Here is an 18,509-nt window from a genome sequence, read left to right as displayed (position 1 = left end):
CAGACACTCACTCAGGCTCTCACACTGCCCCCCCAGCAAACACACGCTCGGATACTTCCTCAGCAAGCAAACAAACACAGACTCAGATACTTACCAGTGCCAGGCAAACTCCTGCTGTGTGCTGCTCTGCTGTCCCCGCTGCTCAGCTGGTTCTCCGCCGCTCAGCTGGTTCACGAAGCTCTATTTTTAAACAGCCAGGCTTCCCTGTTGCAAACCAAAAGACACCCTACTGCCCGCCCCCTGCAGGCTAGCAGCCAATCAGACACTCACTCAGGCTCTCACACTGCTCCCCCAGCAAACACACGCTCGGATACTACCTCAGCAAGCAAACAAACACAGACTCGGATACTTACCAGTCCCAGGCAAACTCCTGCTGTGTGCTGCTCTGCTGTCCCCGCTGCTCAGCTGGTTCTCCGCCGCTCAGCTGGTACGCGAAGCTCTGGCTATTTTTAAACAGCCAGGCTTCCCTGTCGCAAACAAATAGACAGCCTACTGCCCGCCCCCTGCAGGCTAGCAGCCAATCAGACATTCACTCAGGCTCTCACACTGCCCCCCCAGCAAACACACGCTCGGATTCTTCCTCAGCAAGCAAACAAACACAGACTCGGATACTTACCAGTCCCAGGCAAACTCCTGCTATGAGCTGCTCTGCTGTCCCCGCTGCTCAGCTGGTTCTCCGCCGCTCAGCTGGTACGCGAAGCTCTGGCTATTTTTAAACAGCCAGGCTTTCCTGTCGCAAACCAACAGACAGCCTACTGCCCACCCCCTGCAGGCTAGCAGCCAATCAGACACTCACTCAGGCTCTCACACTGCCCTCCCAGCAAACACACGCTCGGATTCTTCCTCAGCAAGCAAACAAACACCGACTCGGATACTTACCAGTCCCAGGGAAACTCCTGCTATGAGCCGCTCTGCTGTCCCCACCGCTCAGCTGGTTCTCCGCCGCTCAGCTGGTTCATGAAGCTCTGGCTATTTTTAAACAGCCAGGCTTCCCTGTCGCAAACCAACAGACACCCTTCTGCCCGCCCCCTCCAGGCTAGCAGCCAATCAGACACTCACTCAGGCTCTCACACTGCCCCCCCAGCAAACACACGCTCGGATACTTCCTCAGCAAGCAAACAAACACAGACTCGGATACTTACCAGTCCCAGGAAAACTCCTGCTGTGTGCTGCTCTGCTGTCCCCGCTGCTCAGGTGGTTCTCCTCCACTCAGCTTGTTCGCGAAGCTCTGGCTATTTTTAAACAGCCAGCCTTCCCTGTCGCAAACCAACAGACACGCTACTGCCCGTCCCCTGCAGGCTAGCAGCCAATCAGACACTCACTCAGGCTCTCACACTGCCCCCCCAGCAAACACACGCTCAGATTCTTCCTCAGCAAGCAAACAAACCCAGACTCGGATACTTACCAGTCCCAGGCAAACTCCTGCTGTGAGCTGCTCTGCTGTCCCCGCTGCTCAGCTGGTTCTCCGCCGCTCAGCTGGTTCGCGAGGCTCTGGCTATTTTTAAACAGCCAGGCTTCCCTGTCGCAAACCAACAGACACCCTACTGCCCGCCCCCTGCAGGCTAGCAGCCAATCAGACACTCACTCAGGCTCTCACACTGCCCCCCCAGCAAACACACGCTCGGATACTTCCTCAGCAAGCAAACAAACACAGACTCGGATACTTACCAGTCCCAGGGAGACTCCTGCTGTGAGCTGCTCTGCTGTCCCCACCGCTCAGCTGGTTCTCCGCCGCTCAGCTGGTACGCGAAGCTCTGGCTATTTTTAAACAGCCAGGCTTCCCTGTCGCAAACAAATAGACAGCCTACTGCCCGCCCCCTGCAGGCTAGCAGCCAATCAGACATTCACTCAGGCTCTCACACTACCCCCCCAGCAAACACACGCTCGGATACTACCTCAGCAAGCAAACAAACACAGACTCGGATACTTACCAGTCCCAGGCAAACTCCTGCTGTGTGCTGCTCTGCTGTCCCCGGTGCTCAGCTGGTTCTCCGCCGCTCAGCTGGTTCGCGAAGCTCTGGCTATTTTTAAACAGCCAGGCTTCCCTGTCGCAAACCAACAGACAGCCTACTGCCCGCCCCCTGCAGGCTAGCAGCCAATCAGACACTCCCTCAGGCTCTCACACTGCCCCCCCAGCAAACACACGCTCGGATTCTTCCTCAGCAAGCAAACAAACACAGACTCGGATACTTACCAGTCCCAGAAAACTCCTGCTGTGTGCTGCTCTGCTGTCCCCGCTGCTCAGCTGGTTCTCCGCCACTCAGCTGGTTCGCGAAGCTCTGGCTATTTTTAAACAGCCAGGCTTCCCTGTCCCAAACCAACAAACACCCTACTGCCCGCCCCCTGCAGGCTAGCAGCCAATCAGACACTCACTCAGGCTCTCACACTGCCCCCCCAGCAAACACACGCTCGGATACTTCCTCAGCAAGCAAACAAACACAGACTCGGATACTTACAAGTGCCAGGCAAACTCCTGCTGTGTGCTGCTCTGCTGTCCCCGCTGCTCAGCTGGTTCTCCGCCGCTCAGCTGGTTCATGAAGCTCTGGCTATTTTTAAACAGCCAGGCTTCCCTGTCGCAAACCAAAAGACACCCTACTGCCCGCCCCCTGCAGGCTAGCAGCCAATCAGACACTCACTCAGGCTCTCACACTGCCCCCCCAGCAAACACACGCTCGGATACTACCTCAGCAAGCAAACAAACACAGACTCGGATACTTACCAGTCCCAGGAAAACTCCTGCTGTGTGCTGCTCTGCTGTCCCCGCTGCTCAGCTGGTTCTCCGCCGCTCAGCTGGTACGCGAAGTTCTGGCTATTTTTAAACAGCCAGGCTTCCCTGTCGCAAACCAACAGACACCCTGCTGCCCGCCCCCTGCAGGCTAGCAGCCAATCAGACACTCACTCAGGCTCTCACACTGCCCGCCCAGCAAACACACGCTCGGATTCTTCCTCAGCAAGCAAACAAACACAGACTCGGATACTTACCAGTCCCAGGCAAACTCCTGCTATGAGCTGCTCTGCTGTCCCCGCTGCTCAGCTGGTTCTCCGCCGCTCAGCTGGTACGCGAAGCTCTGGCTATTTTTAAACAGCCAGGCTTTCCTGTCGCAAACCAACAGACAGCCTACTGCCCACCCCCTGCAGGCTAGCAGCCAATCAGACACTCACTCAGGCTCTCACACTGCCCTCCCAGCAAACACACGCTCGGATTCTTCCTCAGCAAGCAAACAAACACCGACTCGGATACTTACCAGTCCCAGGGAAACTCCTGCTATGAGCTGCTCTGCTGTCCCCGCTGCTCAGCTGGTTCTCCGCCGCTCAGCTGGTACGCGAAGCTCTGGCTATTTTTAAACAGCCAGGCTTCCCTGTCGCAAACCAACAGACACCCTACTGCCCGCCCCCTGCAGGCTAGCAGCCAATCAGACACTCACTCAGGCTCTCACACTACCCCCCCAGCAAACACACGCTCGCATTCTTCCTCAGCAAGCAAACAAACACAGACTCGGATACTTACCAGTGCCAGGCAAACTCCTGCTGTGTGCTGCTCTGCTGTCCCCGCTGCTCAGCTGGTTCTCCGCCGCTCAGCTGGTTCGCGAAGCTCTGGCTATTTTTAAACAGCCAGGCTTCCCTGTCGCAAACCAACAGACACCCTACTGCCCGCCCCCTGCAGGCTAGCAGCCAATCAGACACTCACTCAGGCTCTCACACTGCCCGCCCAGCAAACACACGCTCGGATTCTTCCTCAGCAAGCAAACAAACACAGACTCGGATACTTACCAGTCCCAGGCAAACTCCTGCTATGAGCTGCTCTGCTGTCCCCGCTGCTCAGCTGGTTCTCCGCCGCTCAGCTGGTACGCGAAGCTCTGGCTATTTTTAAACAGCCAGGCTTCCCTGTCGCAAACCAACAGACACCCTACTGCCCGCCCCCTGCAGGCTAGCAGCCAATCAGACACTCACTCAGGCTCTCACACTACCCCCCCAGCAAACACACGCTCGCATTCTTCCTCAGCAAGCAAACAAACAAACACAGACTCGGATACTTACCAGTGCCAGGCAAACTCCTGCTGTGTGCTGCTCTGCTGTCCCCGCTGCTCAGCTGGTTCTCCGCCGCTCAGCTGGTTCGCGAAGCTCTGGCTATTTTTAAACAGCCAGGCTTCCCTGTCGCAAACCAACAGACACCCTACTGCCCGCCCCCTGCAGGCTAGCAGCCAATCAGACACTCACTCAGGCTCTCACACTGCCCTCCCAGCAAACACACGCTCGGATTCTACCTCAGCAAGCAAACAAACACAGACTCGGATACTTACCAGTCCCAGGGAAACTCCTGCTGTGTGCTGCTCTGCTGTCCCCGCTGCTCAGCTGGTTCTCCGCCGCTCAGCTGGTTCGCGAAGCTCTGGCTATTTTTAAACAGCCAGGCTTCCCTGTCGCAAACCAACAGACACCCTTCTGCCCGCCCCCTCCTGGCTAGCAGCCAATCAGACACTCACTCAGGCTCTCACACTGCCCCCCCAGCAAACACACGCTCGGATACTTCCTCAGCAAGCAAACAAACACAGACTCGGATACTTACCAGTCCCAGGCAAACTCCTGCTATGAGCTGCTCTGCTGTCCCCGCTGCTCAGCTGGTTCTCCGCCGCTCAGCTGGTTCACGAAGCTCTGGCTATTTTTAAACAGCCAGGCTTTCCTGTCGCAAACCAACAGACAGCCTACTGCCCGCCCCCTGCAGGCTAGCAGCCAATCAGACACTCACTCAGGCTCTCACACTGCCGCCCAGCAAACACACGCTCGGATTCTTCCTCAGCAAGCAAACAAACACAGACTCGGATACTTACCAGTCCCAGGCAAACTCCTGCTATGAGCTGCTCTGCTGTCCCCGCTGCTCAGCTGGTTCTCCGCCGCTCAGCTGGTTCGCGAAGCTCTGGCTATTTTTAAACAGCCAGGCTTTCCTGTCGCAAACCAACAGACAGCCTACTGCCCGCCCCCTGCAGGCTAGCAGCCAATCAGACACTCACTCAGGCTCTCACACTGCCCTCCCAGCAAACACACGCTCGGATTCTTCCTCAGCAAGCAAACAAACACAGACTCGGATACTTACCAGTCCCAGGGAAACTCCTGCTGTGAGCTGCTCTGCTGTCCCCACCGCTCAGCTGGTTCTCCGCCGCTCAGCTGGTTCATGAAGCTCTGGCTATTTTTAAACAGCCAGGCTTCCCTGTCGCAAACCAACAGACACCCTTCTGCCCGCCCCCTCCTGGCTAGCAGCCAATCAGACACTCACTCAGGCTCTCACACTGCTCCCCCAGCAAACACACGCTCGGATACTACCTCAGCAAGCAAACAAACACAGACTCGGATACTTACCAGTCCCAGGCAAACTCCTGCTGTGTGCTGCTCTGCTGTCCCCGCTGCTCAGCTGGTTCTCCGCCGCTCAGCTGGTACGCGAAGCTCTGGCTATTTTTAAACAGCCAGGCTTCCCTGTCGCAAACAAATAGACAGCCTACTGCCCGCCCCCTGCAGGCTAGCAGCCAATCAGACACTCACTCAGGCTCTCACACTGCCCCCCCAGCAAACACACGCTCGGATACTTCCTCAGCAAGCAAACAAACACAGGCTCGGATACTTACCAGTCCCAGGCAAACTCCTGCTGTGTGCTGCTCTGCTGTCCCCGCTGCTCAGCTGGTTCTCCGCCGCTAAGCTGGTACGCGAAGCTCTGGCTATTTTTAAACAGCCAGGCTTCCCTGTCGCAAACCAACAGACACCCTACTGCCCGCCCCCTGCAGGCTAGCAGCCAATCAGACACTCACTCAGGCTCTCACACTACCCCCCCAGCAAACACACGCTCGCATTCTTCCTCAGCAAGCAAACAAACACAGACTCGGATACTTACCAGTGCCAGGCAAACTCCTGCTGTGTGCTGCTCTGCTGTCCCCGCTGCTCAGCTGGTTCTCCGCCGCTCAGCTGGTTCGCGAAGCTCTGGCTATTTTTAAACAGCCAGGCTTCCCTGTCGCAAACCAACAGACACCCTACTGCCCGCCCCCTGCAGCCTAGCAGCCAATCAGACACTCACTCAGGCTCTCACACTGCCCCCCCAGCAAACACACGCTCGGATTCTTCCTCAGCAAGCAAACAAACACAGACTCGGATACTTACCAGTCCCAGGGAAACTCCTGCTGTGAGCTGCTCTGCTGTCCCCGCTGCTCAGCTGGTTCTCCGCCGCTCAGCTGGTACGCGAAGCTCTGGCTATTTTTAAACAGCCAGGCTTCCCTGTCGCAAACAAATAGACAGCCTACTGCCCGCCCCCTGCAGGCTAGCAGCCAATCAGACACTCCCTCAGGCTCTCACACTGCCCCCCCAGCAAACACACGCTCGGATACTTCCTCAGCAAGCAAACAAACACAGACTCCGATACTTACCAGTCCCAGGAAAACTCCTGCTGTGTGCTGCTCTGCTGTCCCCGCTGCTCAGCTGGTTCTCCGCCACTCAGCTGGTTCGCGAAGCTCTGGCTATTTTTAAACAGCCAGGCTTCCCTGTCCCAAACCAACTAACACCCTACTGCCCGCCCCCTGCAGGCTAGCAGCCAATCAGACACTCACTCAGGCTCTCACACTGCCGCCCAGCAAACACACGCTCGGATTCCTCCTCAGCAAGCAAACAAACACAGACTCGGATACTTACCAGTCCCAGGCAAACTCCTGCTATGAGCTGCTCTGCTGTCCCCGCTGCTCAGCTGGTTCTCCGCCGCTCAGCTGGTACGCGAAGCTCTGGCTATTTTTAAACAGCCAGGCTTTCCTGTCGCAAACCAACAGACAGCCTACTGCCCACCCCCTGCAGGCTAGCAGCCAATCAGACACTCACTCAGGCTCTCACACTGCCCTCCCAGCAAACACACGCTCGGATTCTTCCTCAGCAAGCAAACAAACACCGACTCGGATACTTACCAGTCCCAGGGAAACTCCTGCTGTGAGCTGCTCTGCTGTCCCCACCGCTCAGCTGGTTCTCCGCCGCTCAGCTGGTTCATGAAGCTCTGGCTATTTTTAAACAGCCAGGCTTCCCTGTCGCAAACCAACAGACACCCTTCTGCCCGCCCCCTCCAGGCTAGCAGCCAATCAGACACTCACTCAGGCTCTCACACTGCCCCCCCAGCAAACACACGCTCGGATACTTCCTCAGCAAGCAAACAAACACAGACTCGGATACTTACCAGTCCCAGGCAAACTCCTGCTGTGTGCTGCTCTGCTGTCCCCGCTGCTCAGCTGGTTCTCCGCCGCTCAGCTGGTACGCGAAGCTCTGGCTATTTTTAAACAGCCAGGCTTCCCTGTCGCAAACAACTAGACAGCCTACTGCCCGCCCCCTGCAGGCTAGCAGCCAATCAGACACTCACTCAGGCTCTCACACTGCCCCCCCAGCAAACACACGCTCGGATACTTCCTCAGCAAGCAAACAAACACAGACTCGGATACTTACCAGTCCCAGGAAAACTCCTGCTGTGTGCTGCTCTGCTGTCCCCGCTGCTCAGCTGGTTCTCCGCCGCTCAGCTGGTACGCGAAGCTCTGGCTATTTTTAAACAGCCAGGCTTCCCTGTCGCAAACCAACAGACACCCTACTGCCCGCCCCCTGCAGGCTAGCAGCCAATCAGACACTCACTCAGGCTCTCACACTGCCCCCCCAGCAAACACACGCTCGGATACTTCCTCAGCAAGCAAACAAACCCAGACTCGGATACTTACCAGACCCAGGCAAACTCCTGCTGTGAGCTGCTCTGCTGTCCCCGCTGCTCAGCTGGTTCTCCGCCGCTCAGCTGGTTCGCGAAGCTCTGGCTATTTTTAAACAGCCAGGCTTCCCTGTCGCAAACCAACAGACACCCTACTGCCCGCCCCCTGCAGGCTAGCAGCCAATCAGACACTCACTCAGGCTCTCACACTGGCCCCCCAGCAAACACACGCTCGGATTCTTCCTCAGCAAGCAAACAAACACAGACTCGGATACTTACCAGTCCCAGGCAAACTCCTGCTATGAGCTGCTCTGCTGTCCCCGCTGCTCAGCTGGTTCTCCGCCGCTCAGCTGGTACGCGAAGCTCTGGCTATTTTTAAACAGCCAGGCTTTCCTGTCGCAAACCAACAGACAGCCTACTGCCCACCCCCTGCAGGCTAGCAGCCAATCAGACACTCACTCAGGCTCTCACACTGCCCTCCCAGCAAACACACGCTCGGATTCTTCCTCAGCAAGCAAACAAACACCGACTCGGATACTTACCAGTCCCAGGGAAACTCCTGCTATGAGCTGCTCTGCTGTCCCCACCGCTCAGCTGGTTCTCCGCCGCTCAGCTGGTTCATGAAGCTCTGGCTATTTTTAAACAGCCAGGCTTCCCTGTCGCAAACCAACAGACACCCTTCTGCCCGCCCCCTCCAGGCTAGCAGCCAATCAGACACTCACTCAGGCTCTCACACTGCCCCCCCAGCAAACACACGCTCGGATACTTCCTCAGCAAGCAAACAAACACAGACTCGGATACTTACCAGTCCCAGGAAAACTCCTGCTGTGTGCTGCTCTGCTGTCCCCTCTGCTCAGCTGGTTCTCCGCCGCTCAGCTTGTTCGCGAAGCTCTGGCTATTTTTAAACAGCCAGGCTTCCCTGTCGCAAACCAACAGACACGCTACTGCCCGTCCCCTGCAGGCTAGCAGCCAATCAGACACTCACTCAGGCTCTCACACTGCCCCCCCAGCAAACACACGCTCAGATTCTTCCTCAGCAAGCAAACAAACCCAGACTCGGATACTTACCAGTCCCAGGCAAACTCCTGCTGTGAGCTGCTCTGCTGTCCCCGCTGCTCAGCTGGTTCTCCGCCGCTCAGCTGGTTCGCGAAGCTCTGGCTATTTTTAAACAGCCAGGCTTCCCTGTCGCAAACCAACAGACACCCTACTGCCCGCCCCCTGCAGGCTAGCAGCCAATCAGACACTCACTCAGGCTCTCACACTGCCCCCCCAGCAAACACACGCTCGGATACTTCCTCAGCAAGCAAACAAACACAGACTCGGATACTTACCTGTCCCAGGGAGACTCCTGCTGTGAGCTGCTCTGCTGTCCCCACCGCTCAGCTGGTTCTCCGCCGCTCAGCTGGTTCATGAAGCTCTGGCTATTTTTAAACAGCCAGGCTTCCCTGTTGCAAACCAACAGACACCCTACTGCCCGCCCCCTGCAGGCTAGCAGCCAATCAGACACTCACTCAGGCTCTCACACTGCCCCCCCAGCAAACACACGCTCGGATACCTCCTCAGCAAGCAAACAAACACAGACTCGGATACTTACCAGTGCCAGGCAAACTCCTGCTGTGTGCTGCTCTGCTGTCCCCACTGCTCAGCTGGTTCTCCGCCGCTCAGCTGGTACGCGAAGCTCTGGCTATTTTTAAACAGCCAGGCTTCCCTGTCGCAAACCAACAGACACCCTACTGCCCGCCCCCTGCAGGCTAGCAGCCAATCAGACACTCACTCAGGCTCTCACACTACCCCCCCAGCAAACACACGCTCGGATACTACCTCAGCAAGCAAACAAACACAGACTCGGATACTTACCAGTCCCAGGCAAACTCCTGCTGTGTGCTGCTCTGCTGTCCCCGCTGCTCAGCTGGTTCTCCGCCGCTCAGCTGGTACGCGAACCTCTGGCTATTTTTAAACAGCCAGGCTTCCCTGTCGCAAACCAACAGACACCCTACTGCCCGCCCCCTGCAGGCTAGCAGCCAATCAGACACTCACTCAGGCTCTCACACTGCCGCCCAGCAAACACACGCTCGGATTCTTCCTCAGCAAGCAAACAAACACAGACTCGGATACTTACCAGTCCCAGGCAAACTCCTGCTATGAGCTGCTCTGCTGTCCCCGCTGCTCAGCTGGTTCTCCGCCGCTCAGCTGGTTCATGAAGCTCTGGCTATTTTTAAACAGCCAGGCTTCCCTGTCGCAAACCAACAGACACCCTTCTGCCCGCCCCCTCCAGGCTAGCAGCCAATCAGACACTCACTCAGGCTCTCACACTGCCCCCCCAGCAAACACACGCTCGGATACTTCCTCAGCAAGCAAACAAACCCAGACTCGGATACTTACCAGTCCCAGGCAAACTCCTGCTGTGTGCTGCTCTGCTGTCCCCGCTGCTCAGCTGGTTCTCCGCCGCTCAGCTGGTACGCGAAGCTCTGGCTATTTTTAAACAGCCAGGCTTCCCTGTCGCAAACAACTAGACAGCCTACTGCCCGCCCCCTGCAGGCTAGCAGCCAATCAGACACTCACTCAGGCTCTCACACTGCCCCCCCAGCAAACACACGCTCGGATACTTCCTCAGCAAGCAAACAAACACAGACTCGGATACTTACCAGTCCCAGGAAAACTCCTGCTGTGTGCTGCTCTGCTGTCCCCGCTGCTCAGCTGGTTCTCCGCCGCTCAGCTGGTTCGCGAAGTTCTGGCTATTTTTAAACAGCCAGGCTTCCCTGTCGCAAACCAACAGACACCCTACTGCCCGCCCCCTGCAGGCTAGCAGCCAATCAGACACTCACTCAGGCTCTCACACTGGCCCCCCAGCAAACACACGCTCGGATACTTCCTCAGCAAGCAAACAAACACAGACTGGGATACTTACCAGTGCCAGGCAAACTCCTGCTGTTTGCTGCTCTGCTGTCCCCGCTGCTCAGCTGGTTCTCCGCCGCTCAGCTGGTTCACGAAGCTCTGGCTATTTTTAAACAGCCAGGCTTCCCTGTCGCAAAGCAAAAGACACCCTACTGCCCGCCCCCTGCAGGCTAGCAGCCAATCAGACACTCACTCAGGCTCTCACACTGCTCCCCCAGCAAACACACGCTCGGATACTACCTCAGCAAGCAAACAAACACAGACTCGGATACTTACCAGTCCCAGGCAAACTCCTGCTGTGTGCTGCTCTGCTGTCCCCGCTGCTCAGCTGGTTCTCCGCCGCTCAGCTGGTACGCGAAGCTCTGGCTATTTTTAAACAGCCAGGCTTCCCTGTCGCAAACAAAGAGACAGCCTACTGCCCGCCCCCTGCAGGCTAGCAGCCAATCAGACACTCACTCAGGCTCTCACACTGCCCCCCCAGCAAACACACGCTCGGATACTTCCTCAGCAAGCAAACAAACACAGACTCGGATACTTACCAGTCCCAGGAAAACTCCTGCTGTGTGCTGCTCTGCTGTCCCCGCTGCTCAGCTGGTTCTCCGCCGCTCAGCTGGTTCGCGAAGTTCTGGCTATTTTTAAACAGCCAGGCTTCCCTGTCGCAAACCAACAGACACCCTACTGCCCGCCCCCTGCAGGCTAGCAGCCAATCAGACACTCACTCAGGCTCTCACACTGCCCCCCCAGCAAACACACGCTCGGATACTTCCTCAGCAAGCAAACAAACACAGACTCGGATACTTACCAGTGCCAGGCAAACTCCTGCTGTGTGCTGCTCTGCTGTCCCCGCTGCTCAGCTGGTTCTCCGCCGCTCAGCTGGTTCACGAAGCTCTGGCTATTTTTAAACAGCCAGGCTTCCCTGTCGCAAACCAAAAGACACCCTACTGCCCGCCCCCTGCAGGCTAGCAGCCAATCAGACACTCACTCAGGCTCTCACACTGTTCCCCCGGCAAACACACGCTCGGATACTTCCTCAGCAAGCAAACAAACACAGACTCGGATACTTACCAGTGCCAGGCAAACTCCTGCTGTGTGCTGCTCTGCTGTCCCCGCTGCTCAGCTGGTTCTCCGCCGCTCAGCTGGTTCACGAAGCTCTGGCTATTTTTAAACAGCCAGGCTTCCCTGTCGCAAACCAAAAGACACCCTACTGCCCGCCCCCTGCAGGCTAGCAGCCAATCAGACACTCACTCAGGCTCTCACACTGTTCCCCCAGCAAACACACGCTCGGATACTTCCTCAGCAAGCAAACAAACACAGACTCGGATACTTACCAGTGCCAGGCAAACTCCTGCTGTGTGCTGCTCTGCTGTCCCCGCTGCTCAGCTGGTTCTCCGCCGCTCAGCTGGTTCGCGAAGCTCTGGCTATTTTTAAACAGCCAGGCTTCCCTGTCGCAAACCAACAGACACCCTACTGCCCGCCCCCTGCAGGCTAGCAGCCAATCAGACACTCACTCAGGCTCTCACACTGCCCCCCCAGCAAACACACGCTCGGATACTTCCTCAGCAAGCAAACAAACCCAGACTCCGAGAGTTACCAGTCCCAGGCAAACTCCTGCTGTGAGCTGCTCTGCTGTCCCCGCTGCTCAGCTGGTTCTCCGCCGCTCAGCTGTTTCGCGAAGCTCTGGCTATTTTTAAACAGCCAGGCTTCCCTGTCGCAAACCAACAGACACCCTACTGCCCGCCCCCTGCAGGCTAGCAGCCAATCAGACACTCACTCAGGCTCTCACACTGCCCCCTCAGCAAACACACGCTCGGATACTTCCTCAGCAAGCAAACAAACACAGACTCGGATACTTACCAGTGCCAGGCAAACTCCTGCTGTGTGCTGCTCTGCTGTCCCCGCTGCTCAGCTGGTTCTCCGCCGCTCAGCTGGTTCGCGAAGCTCTGGCTATTTTTAAACAGCCAGGCTTCCCTGTCGCAAACCAACAGACACGCTACTGCCCGCCCCCTGCAGGCTAGCAGCCAATCAGACACTCACTCAGGCTCTCACACTGCCCTCCCAGCAAACACACGCTCGGATTCTTCCTCAGCAAGCAAACAAACACCGACTCGGATACTTACCAGTCCCAGGGAAACTCCTGCTGTGAGCTGCTCTGCTGTCCCCACCGCTCAGCTGGTTCTCCGCCGCTCAGCTGGTTCATGAAGCTCTGGCTATTTTTAAACAGCCAGGCTTCCCTGTCGCAAACCAACAGACACCCTTCTGCCCGCCCCCTGCAGGCTAGCAGCCAATCAGACACTCACTCAGGCTCTCACACTGCCCCCCCAGCAAACACACGCTCGGATACTTCCTCAGCAAGCAAACAAACACAGACTCGGATACTTACCAGTGCCAGGCAAACTCCTGCTGTGTGCTGCTCTGCTGTCCCCGCTGCTCAGCTGGTTCTCCGCCGCTCAGCTGGTACGCGAAGCTCTGGCTATTTTTAAACAGCCAGGCTTCCCTGTCGCAAACAACTAGACAGCCTACTGCCCGCCCCCTGCAGGCTAGCAGCCAATCAGACACTCACTCAGGCTCTCACACTGCCCCCCCAGCAAACACACGCTCGGATACTTCCTCAGCAAGCAAACAAACACAGACTCGGATACTTACCAGTCCCAGGAAAACTCCTGCTGTGTGCTGCTCTGCTGTCCCCGCTGCTCAGCTGGTTCTCCGCCGCTCAGCTGGTTCGCGAAGTTCTGGCTATTTTTAAACAGCCAGGCTTCCCTGTCGCAAACCAACAGACACCCTACTGCCCGCCCCCTGCAGGCTAGCAGCCAATCAGACACTCACTCAGGCTCTCACACTGCCCCCCCAGCAAACACACGCTCGGATACTTCCTCAGCAAGCAAACAAACCCAGACTCGGATACTTACCAGACCCAGGCAAACTCCTGCTGTGAGCTGCTCTGCTGTCCCCGCTGCTCAGCTGGTTCTCCGCCGCTCAGCTGGTTCGCGAAGCTCTGGCTATTTTTAAACAGCCAGGCTTCCCTGTCGCAAACCAACAGACACCCTACTGCCCGCCCCCTGCAGGCTAGCAGCCAATCAGACACTCACTCAGGCTCTCACACTGGCCCCCCAGCAAACACACGCTCGGATTCTTCCTCAGCAAGCAAACAAACACAGACTGGGATACTTACCAGTGCCAGGCAAACTCCTGCTGTTTGCTGCTCTGCTGTCCCCGCTGCTCAGCTGGTTCTCCGCCGCTCAGCTGGTTCACGAAGCTCTGGCTATTTTTAAACAGCCAGGCTTCCCTGTCGCAAAGCAAAAGACACCCTACTGCCCGCCCCCTGCAGGCTAGCAGCCAATCAGACACTCACTCAGGCTCTCACACTGCTCCCCCAGCAAACACACGCTCGGATACTACCTCAGCAAGCAAACAAACACCGACTCGGATACTTACCAGTCCCAGGGAAACTCCTGCTGTGAGCTGCTCTGCTGTCCCCACCGCTCAGCTGGTTCTCCGCCGCTCAGCTGGTTCATGAAGCTCTGGCTATTTTTAAACAGCCAGGCTTCCCTGTCGCAAACCAACAGACACCCTTCTGCCCGCCCCCTCCAGGCTAGCAGCCAATCAGACACTCACTCAGGCTCTCACACTGCCCCCCCAGCAAACACACGCTCGGATACTTCCTCAGCAAGCAAACAAACACAGACTCGGATACTTACCAGTCCCAGGCAAACTCCTGCTGTGTGCTGCTCTGCTGTCCCCGCTGCTCAGCTGGTTCTCCGCCGCTCAGCTGGTACGCGAAGCTCTGGCTATTTTTAAACAGCCAGGCTTCCCTGTCGCAAACAACTAGACAGCCTACTGCCCGCCCCCTGCAGGCTAGCAGCCAATCAGACACTCACTCAGGCTCTCACACTGCCCCCCCAGCAAACACACGCTCGGATACTTCCTCAGCAAGCAAACAAACACAGACTCGGATACTTACCAGTCCCAGGAAAACTCCTGCTGTGTGCTGCTCTGCTGTCCCCGCTGCTCAGCTGGTTCTCCGCCGCTCAGCTGGTACGCGAAGCTCTGGCTATTTTTAAACAGCCAGGCTTCCCTGTCGCAAACCAACAGACACCCTACTGCCCGCCCCCTGCAGGCTAGCAGCCAATCAGACACTCACTCAGGCTCTCACACTGCCCCCCCAGCAAACACACGCTCGGATACTTCCTCAGCAAGCAAACAAACCCAGACTCGGATACTTACCAGACCCAGGCAAACTCCTGCTGTGAGCTGCTCTGCTGTCCCCGCTGCTCAGCTGGTTCTCCGCCGCTCAGCTGGTTCGCGAAGCTCTGGCTATTTTTAAACAGCCAGGCTTCCCTGTCGCAAACCAACAGACACCCTACTGCCCGCCCCCTGCAGGCTAGCAGCCAATCAGACACTCACTCAGGCTCTCACACTGGCCCCCCAGCAAACACACGCTCGGATTCTTCCTCAGCAAGCAAACAAACACAGACTCGGATACTTACCAGTCCCAGGCAAACTCCTGCTATGAGCTGCTCTGCTGTCCCCGCTGCTCAGCTGGTTCTCCGCCGCTCAGCTGGTACGCGAAGCTCTGGCTATTTTTAAACAGCCAGGCTTTCCTGTCGCAAACCAACAGACAGCCTACTGCCCACCCCCTGCAGGCTAGCAGCCAATCAGACACTCACTCAGGCTCTCACACTGCCCTCCCAGCAAACACACGCTCGGATTCTTCCTCAGCAAGCAAACAAACACCGACTCGGATACTTACCAGTCCCAGGGAAACTCCTGCTATGAGCTGCTCTGCTGTCCCCACCGCTCAGCTGGTTCTCCGCCGCTCAGCTGGTTCATGAAGCTCTGGCTATTTTTAAACAGCCAGGCTTCCCTGTCGCAAACCAACAGACACCCTTCTGCCCGCCCCCTCCAGGCTAGCAGCCAATCAGACACTCACTCAGGCTCTCACACTGCCCCCCCAGCAAACACACGCTCGGATACTTCCTCAGCAAGCAAACAAACACAGACTCGGATACTTACCAGTCCCAGGAAAACTCCTGCTGTGTGCTGCTCTGCTGTCCCCTCTGCTCAGCTGGTTCTCCGCCGCTCAGCTTGTTCGCGAAGCTCTGGCTATTTTTAAACAGCCAGGCTTCCCTGTCGCAAACCAACAGACACGCTACTGCCCGTCCCCTGCAGGCTAGCAGCCAATCAGACACTCACTCAGGCTCTCACACTGCCCCCCCAGCAAACACACGCTCAGATTCTTCCTCAGCAAGCAAACAAACCCAGACTCGGATACTTACCAGTCCCAGGCAAACTCCTGCTGTGAGCTGCTCTGCTGTCCCCGCTGCTCAGCTGGTTCTCCGCCGCTCAGCTGGTTCGCGAAGCTCTGGCTATTTTTAAACAGCCAGGCTTCCCTGTCGCAAACCAACAGACACCCTACTGCCCGCCCCCTGCAGGCTAGCAGCCAATCAGACACTCACTCAGGCTCTCACACTGCCCCCCCAGCAAACACACGCTCGGATACTTCCTCAGCAAGCAAACAAACACAGACTCGGATACTTACCTGTCCCAGGGAGACTCCTGCTGTGAGCTGCTCTGCTGTCCCCACCGCTCAGCTGGTTCTCCGCCGCTCAGCTGGTTCATGAAGCTCTGGCTATTTTTAAACAGCCAGGCTTCCCTGTTGCAAACCAACAGACACCCTACTGCCCGCCCCCTGCAGGCTAGCAGCCAATCAGACACTCACTCAGGCTCTCACACTGCCCCCCCAGCAAACACACGCTCGGATACCTCCTCAGCAAGCAAACAAACACAGACTCGGATACTTACCAGTGCCAGGCAAACTCCTGCTGTGTGCTGCTCTGCTGTCCCCACTGCTCAGCTGGTTCTCCGCCGCTCAGCTGGTACGCGAAGCTCTGGCTATTTTTAAACAGCCAGGCTTCCCTGTCGCAAACCAACAGACACCCTACTGCCCGCCCCCTGCAGGCTAGCAGCCAATCAGACACTCACTCAGGCTCTCACACTACCCCCCCAGCAAACACACGCTCGGATACTACCTCAGCAAGCAAACAAACACAGACTCGGATACTTACCAGTCCCAGGCAAACTCCTGCTGTGTGCTGCTCTGCTGTCCCCGCTGCTCAGCTGGTTCTCCGCCGCTCAGCTGGTACGCGAACCTCTGGCTATTTTTAAACAGCCAGGCTTCCCTGTCGCAAACCAACAGACACCCTACTGCCCGCCCCCTGCAGGCTAGCAGCCAATCAGACACTCACTCAGGCTCTCACACTGCCGCCCAGCAAACACACGCTCGGATTCTTCCTCAGCAAGCAAACAAACACAGACTCGGATACTTACCAGTCCCAGGCAAACTCCTGCTATGAGCTGCTCTGCTGTCCCCGCTGCTCAGCTGGTTCTCCGCCGCTCAGCTGGTTCATGAAGCTCTGGCTATTTTTAAACAGCCAGGCTTCCCTGTCGCAAACCAACAGACACCCTTCTGCCCGCCCCCTCCAGGCTAGCAGCCAATCAGACACTCACTCAGGCTCTCACACTGCCCCCCCAGCAAACACACGCTCGGATACTTCCTCAGCAAGCAAACAAACCCAGACTCGGATACTTACCAGTCCCAGGCAAACTCCTGCTGTGTGCTGCTCTGCTGTCCCCGCTGCTCAGCTGGTTCTCCGCCGCTCAGCTGGTACGCGAAGCTCTGGCTATTTTTAAACAGCCAGGCTTCCCTGTCGCAAACAACTAGACAGCCTACTGCCCGCCCCCTGCAGGCTAGCAGCCAATCAGACACTCACTCAGGCTCTCACACTGCCCCCCCAGCAAACACACGCTCGGATACTTCCTCAGCAAGCAAACAAACACAGACTCGGATACTTACCAGTCCCAGGAAAACTCCTGCTGTGTGCTGCTCTGCTGTCCCCGCTGCTCAGCTGGTTCTCCGCCGCTCAGCTGGTTCGCGAAGTTCTGGCTATTTTTAAACAGCCAGGCTTCCCTGTCGCAAACCAACAGACACCCTACTGCCCGCCCCCTGCAGGCTAGCAGCCAATCAGACACTCACTCAGGCTCTCACACTGGCCCCCCAGCAAACACACGCTCGGATACTTCCTCAGCAAGCAAACAAACACAGACTGGGATACTTACCAGTGCCAGGCAAACTCCTGCTGTTTGCTGCTCTGCTGTCCCCGCTGCTCAGCTGGTTCTCCGCCGCTCAGCTGGTTCACGAAGCTCTGGCTATTTTTAAACAGCCAGGCTTCCCTGTCGCAAAGCAAAAGACACCCTACTGCCCGCCCCCTGCAGGCTAGCAGCCAATCAGACACTCACTCAGGCTCTCACACTGCTCCCCCAGCAAACACACGCTCGGATACTACCTCAGCAAGCAAACAAACACAGACTCGGATACTTACCAGTCCCAGGCAAACTCCTGCTGTGTGCTGCTCTGCTGTCCCCGCTGCTCAGCTGGTTCTCCGCCGCTCAGCTGGTACGCGAAGCTCTGGCTATTTTTAAACAGCCAGGCTTCCCTGTCGCAAACAAAGAGACAGCCTACTGCCCGCCCCCTGCAGGCTAGCAGCCAATCAGACACTCACTCAGGCTCTCACACTGCCCCCCCAGCAAACACACGCTCGGATACTTCCTCAGCAAGCAAACAAACACAGACTCGGATACTTACCAGTCCCAGGAAAACTCCTGCTGTGTGCTGCTCTGCTGTCCCCGCTGCTCAGCTGGTTCTCCGCCGCTCAGCTGGTTCGCGAAGTTCTGGCTATTTTTAAACAGCCAGGCTTCCCTGTCGCAAACCAACAGACACCCTACTGCCCGCCCCCTGCAGGCTAGCAGCCAATCAGACACTCACTCAGGCTCTCACACTGCCCCCCCAGCAAACACACGCTCGGATACTTCCTCAGCAAGCAAACAAACACAGACTCGGATACTTACCAGTGCCAGG

Source organism: Lepidochelys kempii, chromosome 26 (genome assembly GCF_965140265.1).
Source record: "Lepidochelys kempii isolate rLepKem1 chromosome 26, rLepKem1.hap2, whole genome shotgun sequence".
NCBI classification, from domain to species: domain Eukaryota; kingdom Metazoa; phylum Chordata; order Testudines; family Cheloniidae; genus Lepidochelys; species Lepidochelys kempii.
The sequence above is the reverse complement of the archived record's forward strand: the minus strand, read 5'-3'. Positions refer to the sequence as shown.